The sequence below is a fragment of the Spinacia oleracea genome, chromosome 4, assembly GCF_020520425.1.
Source record: "Spinacia oleracea cultivar Varoflay chromosome 4, BTI_SOV_V1, whole genome shotgun sequence".
NCBI lineage: Eukaryota > Viridiplantae > Streptophyta > Magnoliopsida > Caryophyllales > Amaranthaceae > Spinacia > Spinacia oleracea.
The window spans coordinates 77,095,795-77,105,093 of NC_079490.1; positions in this window are offsets into that span (position 1 = coordinate 77,095,795).

Sequence of the window (9,299 nt, forward strand, 5' to 3'; positions counted from 1 at the left end):
AATGAATACTCCGGAAACGATGATATTGTCGGAAACGGAAATATGGATCGTATCGGAAATATAAATATTATCCAAGTCGTAGATGTTGCCGGAAACGGAAACATGGTACGTATCGGAAAATATTATCGGAAATGGAAACATTGCCGGAATCGGAAATATTGCCGGAAACGGAAATATTGTCAGAATCGGAAATATTATCGGAATCGAAAAATAATTCCGGAAACGGAAATATTAAACATTTGTTCGAAACGGAAATAAATTCCGGAATCGGAAATATTAAATATTGTTCGTATCGGAAATAAATTCCGGAATCGGGAATTTAATCGAAAGCGTATCGTACGAATTAGCATCGGACGAGGCTCGCTAGACGAAGGCCCAGCACGAAGCCAGGCCATCGCCCAGCAAGCCACACGCATCACCAACACACGCCAAAGCCTCGACCAGGCCCAGCGCAAGCCAGGCCCAGCCGAAGCCATGGGCGCGCGCGGACAGTAGCATGGGCCGAGCGCTGTGCGCTCAGCGTGGGCCGCAAGGCCTGCGCGGGTGTACGGTGCTCGTGCGATGCTCGTGTGCGAATCCTAAAGCTATCGGGATTCGATAAAAGATTAAATCCTAAACCTATTAGATAAAGTTTATTTAAATAGAGTCCTAGCAGGATTCTAATTAAATAAATTAGTATCCTAATAGGATTCCAATTCCTTTTCCATACCTCTATAAATAAGGGCCTAGGGTCATTATTTATACATAACTTTTCAAGTATTCAAAGCTAGGATTTTTAAGCAGAAAAATCAGCCATGTCTCTTGCCCATTTAGCCGAAAATAAGTAGTACCTTAAGGGCGATTCTAGTTGGTCAAGCTTAAGGCGGATCCGGACGTGCTGTGGACTATCTACGGAGGGACGACACTTGGAGTCCTAAAGACTTGTTCTTGTTCGGTTCGGGCGCAGCTAGGGAAGACACGCAACAAAGAGTATGCATCTAAACTATGCTAAATGATTATGTGTAAATAATATGTTTTCCTGGCTTTATGGTTTTTCCGCATGATTTATGAATTGTCATATGTATCATAACCTAACAGTGGTATCACGAGCCTCTTATTATTTTCATAATCTAAATTGCATGAACATGGTTAAATATTACAAATTTGCAAGAATTAAAAGGGGTGATTAATTTTCGTAATTGTTAATTAATTGCAAATTGCGTTTATTAAATTATACGTACGCAGTTTTTCGGCAGTTTCTTTGTTACTCATCCAAATCAAATGATATTTGTGTCAATTCCTCATGTAAAAGGCATTCTAAAATTTTGACAAAAATAAGATTTTTCGGCCGAACCCAGAATTCTCAAATTCGAAGCTTAACTATGACTTTTCGGAGGTTTTAGTTTTTCGAATGCAAAATTTCGTAAATTTAAGATGTTAAATTAAATATTTGCGATTCTTGTTGATAAATCTTGAATTTTTGATTGACCTACTGTATATGTTTAACAAGTTTGAATGCCTAGCCTTGTTAATTATGCAATCTAATTTGTAATTATGATTAATTTGTTGAAAATTAGAATAATTTAGAATTAATTTGATTTTCATAATTAATTATAATTTAATTAGATACCTATGATTAAAAACCACCATAAAAATTGTAAATTTATGTTAAATTTTAAATTTTTATGACCTAGACTTGAATCCATGTTAATCGGAAATCAATTGAATAATAAATTTTCGATTTTTTCGCCCTAAAATTATGAAATTAATATTATTTATTAATTTGTCATTAATTTTGAATATAAATTTTAAATTTTTATGCGATTCGCTCATATAACTTGCACGCACAAAGCAATGGACGCTACGTGTTACCCTTAAGGGGTGTTGTATAGTGCGGGCATGTGACGACGAGCAAGGGAGCTCGTCGCCCATGCGGTACGAATGCAATGAGCAAGGCCATGGTGCACGAGCACAAGGCAGCAGCCCTGCCTTGTGTCGTGGGCTGTGTGCAATGGGCGAATGGGCGAGGGCGAGAGTAAGGCACGAGCAGTCGCGTGTGGGCAGCAAGCGAGCTGCGCCACAGCGCGCACAGCCTCGCGCAAGCGTGCGGAGCCTCGCGCGCAGCGAGCGTAAGCTCGCGTGCCACGAATGCTGCGCCAAGCATCGATCGCTCGCGCGCAGCGAGCGCTATTGTGCGTGCGACGAGCGCTGCGCCCAGCGATGGCGTGCGAGCGCTATTGTGCGTGCGACGAGCGCTGCGCCCAGTGATGGCGTGCGAGTGCTTGTTGTGCGTGCGACGAGCGCTGCGCCTAGCGATGGCGTGCGGGTGCGTGTTGCGACGTGCGACGAGCGCTGCGCCCAGCGATGGGCTGCGGCAGCATGCTCGTGCGTCGAGCGCTGGCGCGCGCAGCGAGCACCATGCGTGATGCCTTGCGATGGTGAGCAGCAGCGATGCGAGGCAGCGCATGGGCTGCGCGCACATGGCCAGCGATGGTTGTGTGCGTGTGGCCCATGGGCGTGCGTTGCGTGGGATTGTTGCGTTGCGATTAGATCGTTTTGAAATTTTAATTTGAAATTTTCAGTTTACGTAATTTTAATTAATTTTAAAATTAATAATTTAAATTATTTTCTTGGATTTTAATTTTGAATATTGTAATTATAATAAATTTTATTTATTCTAATTATTTTACTAAAATTAAAATCATGAATTAATTTGAATACGACTGAAATTAAATTAAACTTTGTGGATTCAATTATAAATTTATATGAGCTTTAAATTTTAATTAAATTTGTATGTTTCCGGTTAGACTAGAAATACATTTTTATGTTTAAAATTAGTAAAGCATATGAATTTATTGGTTTAAGTGGGAGCCCCTTTTAGTCATAAACTCTTGATTAGGTCTACAAAACCTTAAGGTTAAAATAACTTGATTAGAATTAATAAGGACTGAATAATTTGTAGATTATTGGTGCCCTTGATTAATTGATGCAAATGTTTATGTGATGCATAATGTGTTTTACTAACCAGCTATGTGGGCCATTCATGATAATGAATGGGTGAATGGTATATATTGTATATGTACTGTTTTGCAGGTTATGAAGTGACTAGTATGGCCCAAATAGGATAGAAAATATGGTCTGCGTACCATTAATTTGAATGTAATTGGTCTAAAGTACCAAAGTTGTTTTTCAAATCAAATATGGTCTGCGTACCATCAAATAGTTGTAATTAGTTTTAATTATAGCTTATCCTATTTGAAGAAAATGGTGCCTCCCACGGAGATTTTCAAGACGGACTTTGAAGTTAAAGCTTCAAGATGAAGTCGGGCCATACTAGATCACATTTATCTTATGCATGCTTTAAGTTATTTATTGCTTTAAATATGTCTTGATTATGCATGAGATTGTGGCTTGATTATGTTGCATGATTAAGGATTTTAGTTCACTTAAAATCTAACCAACATAGTAAGAGCCTTAAGTTCCAAACTTAAAAATTGAGTTAAAAGGTGCCATGCCAAAATATACACTTGCTTGGATATCCTTTACATCAATCTAGTAATAGTTTTCGCTCAGCGAGGTGTTACTTATTGGTCCTAAAGGGGCAAGGTACACAAATAATTGTGAGTACATGTTAGTTTTGGTGAAACTCAATGATATAAGTAAGGAGTCCTTTTATGTCGTGGCAAAATCGATAGGTTTACCTAATAAGTTCTTAGACGTACCTATCAACCAAGAATAGTTTCTAGACTATTAGCAAAAGGCTTTTGCTTACCTAAAATGTTTTAGAATTGGGTCGACAAACTGTGCTTAATTCTTCAATGGTTTTAGGATCTTGGAATCATTTTATTCGCACCTGCCGGAACACATAATTCGAATAAAATGCTAATGACTTGTTTAAATTGCATGATTGCTTTCATTTTCAAGTTATTATTCATGATAAATGTTTAGACTTTGCATGCTTCAATGAATGTTTTAATTATTGTTTATAATTAAATATCTTGCACTGCAATAAATCCTTTTAGAAAGGTAACAGTAAATTTCCTCGATTGGTAGTGAATCCAAGAACGATTCACGGAAATGAGAGAAAGTGAGCAATTTAAATGTACGTTTCTTTTATCGACTTTTATGGTTGTTTTCGAGTATCAAAGTCGAATGGCAAACCGATTGGTGCTTGTGAATTCAAAATACAATGTAGTTTTGAGATCATAAAGCATTGAGTTTAAACGCTCAGCTTTACCAATGGTTAACAACCTAAAATCCTTTTTCCATTTAATTCTCGAATGAGTCTAGTTCCTAGACATTCGAATAGATCGATGCTTAGAGAACTTTAGAAGCTTCTGGTAAGATCATCTAGTTGAAACAGAATATTCAACATAAATGGTAAGAACTTTGATAAAATGACATTGGACATGTCTAACAAAGTATAAAAGTCAACACTAGAGAATTCAATTCTTAAGACTATAAGAAAGGGTACAAGAAATAGGAAAACAAAGGAACAAATGAAAGGAATTTACGATTCCGGTTCTACCTATAAGTTATGTTTAAAGAGAAGTGACCTAGCAATCAAACTTCCTTGGTATCATATACCGCTTGAGGTTCTTACTTCGGTAATAACTCAAATAATGGAAGCTAGGCTACACTAATGGCCTACAAGTGAAAAATGAAGCATGGCATTGCTACATTAGTTGTAGGGTCATCTAGTTTGTTTTAAGTCCTTCAAGGCTGGAACTTAATGGCTATTTTGTTCCATAATCAGCATACCTAAATTTCTGTTTTCAAACACAGAAAGACTCACATTCAGAAGAATAAAAACAATGTTTGTTTGTTTATTTGAATGAAATGGTCATTTACGGTTTGAGTCAATATGCTTGATTAAAACAAACAACTCTTTAAACAAAAAGAACTTTACTAGGTTCAAATCAACCCCTTGATTTGAGTTCCACTAATCTTTGGCATTGTTGCTTAGACCATATCAACAAGTTAACATTCAAAAGCTCTATTTTGATGGACTTTTGAAAGTTCATTGATTTCTAGATCAATTTAAGACGACTAGTCTTACTTGTTAAAAGTAACAAAAGATATGAACTATTGTTAGAACGCCTAGACAATAAAGTTCAAAGCTAAAGAAAGATTTTATGACTTTATTATTTCACATGGATTTGAGTGAATATAGGTTTATTTACTCAAATGTGATATAAGTTGAATCTGTTTGGCTAATTCAAAGATTCAGAAGTATAAAATCCACTTGGCAAGAAATCATAAAGATCTAGGTTAGATCATGTTGATGATTACTTGAGACCAAATATGATCATCAATGATTGTGTGTTGTAATTTCACAATCTAGGTCCATAAGATATGGCATATCTTAGTTGGAATAATCGAAGTCAATTAGTACTTGATTCGATTAATGATGAATCATAAAGACTTTTCCTATAATTTCTAAAACAAAATGCTCAACTACCACCAAACTAAACCAAATTCGTCAAAGCTATTGAAAAGTAATTTCAGAATAACTTTTCATAAAATATATCCAGAGAATTGCAAAACTCAGTGGGAGCTTAGTTTTTGTCATTCGACAAACTAAGGCCCAAGTATAGATATATGTTTCATTATGATTTATTCAAATGAGACACAAGGGTATTGTTTCTACCACGAATTTTTGAGAACATAATGTTTGTTTGCTCGAAATAATGTCCTTTTGGAGATTCGTTTCCAAAATGACAAGTGGGAGAAAATAGACCTCGAAAGTCTTCGAGGCGAACAACAAACATAAATGGACATTCCGGAGGCTTTTCGAAGTTCTTTAGAAAATCCGAACACGTATTCTTTAAGGACTTTAGAAGTGGCTTTAAAGAATAGACATCTCTTAGAAGACTTTACAAGTGCTTCGAGGAGAACAGAATATTCAAAGGACTTTCAAGTGGCTATTGATATTCTATTGTTTGATGTTCTATACCCAAGTAGGCATAGAGTTCAGGTCACTGAATCTATGCGATTCTTCTATTAGATAGTGAAGAAACCTACAACTTGCAGTCAATCTATTATCATGTAGGTTAATGAGTTTGTGACCTGTAAGAAAGCTATGACGAAACCCAGATTCCCTAAAATGGTTAGAGGCCATATATAGACTCAAATGTTTTAAATGGTTAGAGGCCATAAAACATACTCAATGTTTTGATGACAAAATTGAAATTTTGTTGATTTGCAAGAATAGTTTCACACCTATTGGTTGCAAAGGATAAAAACCATCAAACATGAAATTGTGTTCACACACAAAGCTAGATTAGTTGCTAAAGGTTACAAGCAAATTCACGGCGTGGATTGTGTTGAAACCTCATGCATAATCGTAATGCTCAAGTCTATAATTCAAGCAATGATTGCATATTGGTAAATATGGCAATTGGATGACAAAGCGTATTCCTCAATCAAATGTTGGAGTAAACTATGTACATAACATGTCATAGGATTTGTGGATCCAAGTAATGCTTAAAAGGAAAGCTAGCTTATGAAATCTAAGTACAGATTTAAGCAAGCAATTGGGAATTAGAAATGTATTTTAGTGAAGCTAAAAAGTATTTTAGTTTCATAAAATGTACATGATTCTTATAGATATATAAGAAGTTTAGTGGGAGTACATAAAACTTAATTGGTCCTATGTGTATCACACACATATCTCTCTATTGTAAAATAACATTCAAATGCTAATGACTTAGATTTGAAATTATTCATCAATGATGGACCAAGGCGAAACTTAGTACATACTGGGTATTAAGATCTATTTACAAAGATCTTATATTAATGTTTTGGATTAAGTAATGGCATTTACTAAATCAAACACGAAAGACTCCATTGGAGATATTCGACCCATGTGAATAAATCTAAGTAAAGAATGTTTGAACTATGTATAAGCATTTACTAAGTTAACATCAAAGAATCTAATGAGATTCTTCACCTATATTTTATGTTAAAGAATTTAGCTGGATTCAGTATCTACTGAAATTAAATGAGCTAAAGTTACATGAATAGAATTCAATTGGGAATTATTCTGCAAAAGAATTTATCGTGTATGATATAATATGAGGATCGCCAAAAACGTATCGTATGACTTTAGGCATGACGAACATATACCAGTCTCTATTGATCTAAGTGAAGATCAACTAGATTGAGATCCAGAATACTTATGGTACTTGAAAAGGTACATAGGAATAGTTCTTGATTCAAGGAAATAAAGATATTCTAGATATTGATACTACACGCAGAAACACTGGCAAAGGATCAAGCAAGATCCCTTTGGAGTTAACCATTGACAAGGACGAGCTAAAGAGCATCGTGTTTCGAAATGGCAACATGGATTGGAGACCATGAGTTGTTGCGTGGGAAATTAAAATATTAATTTCTATGTTCTAAGATACAGCTGGAAAGTCTTCCACATATCTGTGAACTTCTTGGATAAGTAAATCCAAACAAAGCATCACTAGCAACCTAAACAGTTGAAGTAAAAGTACTTATTGCCTAAGAAGCAATAAAACAGAGTTGTTTATATTAATGAGTTCTTCATTGAACTTGGGAAGATCACATGTCTGTTGACTTAATGGTTCTTCATTGCAAAATGCGTAGTACCACTAATGTAGCAAGAAAGACTAGATCACAAAATAAACATACTCAAAAGATCTTATCATCATATCTCGAACAACATTCGATGAAAAGGATATTAAGATTGGCAAAGCATGATAACTAAACCTATGCAACAAGTGAGAAGCAACACTTACATTGTAGCACTGGAAATCAAGCATAGCTTTGAAATTCCATGAACTGTTTTAGAAGATGGGTTTGAGGCCCATGGTTGTAAAACATTGGGGTTGAACATTTATCATATATGAAAAGTATTTTCATATTCCATTTAATCTTGGTTTAGTATTAAATGATGAGTCCCTTCAATTTGACGAAATATTCAAGATAGACTGTCAGGACCAGCCCTGTGACTAAGAAATGTCTATCAAGTGAACTTGAATGTCAAAAGTTGAAAATGGTCCCTGGTCGGAGTTTTCTATAAAATTGGACGCATAGAAAACGTTAGACGATTAGAATGCAAGATGACTAGTAGTTCTGTTTCTTGAACTATGTGGACATGGCAATGTCATAATCATTTGCATAGATACTTACTTTGGGAAGACTAGTATCGGACAAGACCTATGAAACTTTACTGTAAGAGATGAAAATCTGTCATAAGTAAATTTCATTAAAATTATTAGACACTAAATCCTCAATACCTGAGTGATTTGAGATTACTTGTTTGAGAACTGGTTGCTTTGACGTTGACCAACCGTCGCACCGTAAAAGGAGGCTATAAAGGCAACGCTCAGGTAATCACCGATCAAACGAAGTCTAATCTCAAGATCGCAAGATTGGGATTGTCCTCCCATAAATCGGGATGAGATGCTTAAAAGTTGTACAAGGCCACTCGGAGAGCTAGAAACTGTGAAATGCATGGCCGTGCTCGGATGAATCATAGGCTATGATTATCTGTTTATTTGATCAGTTGAACTCTGAAACCGAGGAACACCTCTGGACATAATAAGGATGACAACTCTTACCTTATGTTCAAGAGCAAGCATCGAGCGACAAAGGAATTAGGAAATGCACACTTGTCCCTAAGGACAAGTGGGAGACTGAAGGAAATAATGCCCTTGGTCCAAGTATGCATTCTAAGTTAATTCTAATAAATGCGGTTCAGTATTAATTAACAAGTTAATAATTCAGTGAGATCAAGTGAGCTGAATGCCTAGCTAGAGGCCGCTTCAGTTCAAGTGGAATTAATAATATTAATCCACAGCTTACTCTTGACTGAACCCGTAGGGTCACACAAATAGTACGTAAACGGATCAAGTATTTAATGGCATTAAATACTCCATCTATGGATATTCGGAATCGACGGATCTTGGTTTCAGTGGGAGCTGAGATCGTCACAGGCAAGAAATGAATACTCCGGAAACGATGATATTGTCGGAAACGGAAATATGGATCGTATCGGAAATATAAATATTATCCAAGTCGTAGATGTTGCCGGAAACGGAAACATGGTACGTATCGGAAAATATTATCGGAAATGGAAATATTGCCGGAATCGGAAATATTGCCGGAAACGGAAATATTGTCAGAATCGGAAATATTATCGGAATCGGAAAATAATTCCGGAAACGGAAATATTAAATATTTGTTCGAAACGGAAATAAATTCCGGAATCGGAAATATTAAATATTGTTCGTATCGGAAATAAATTCCGGAATCGGGAATTTAATCGAAAGCGTATCGTACGAATT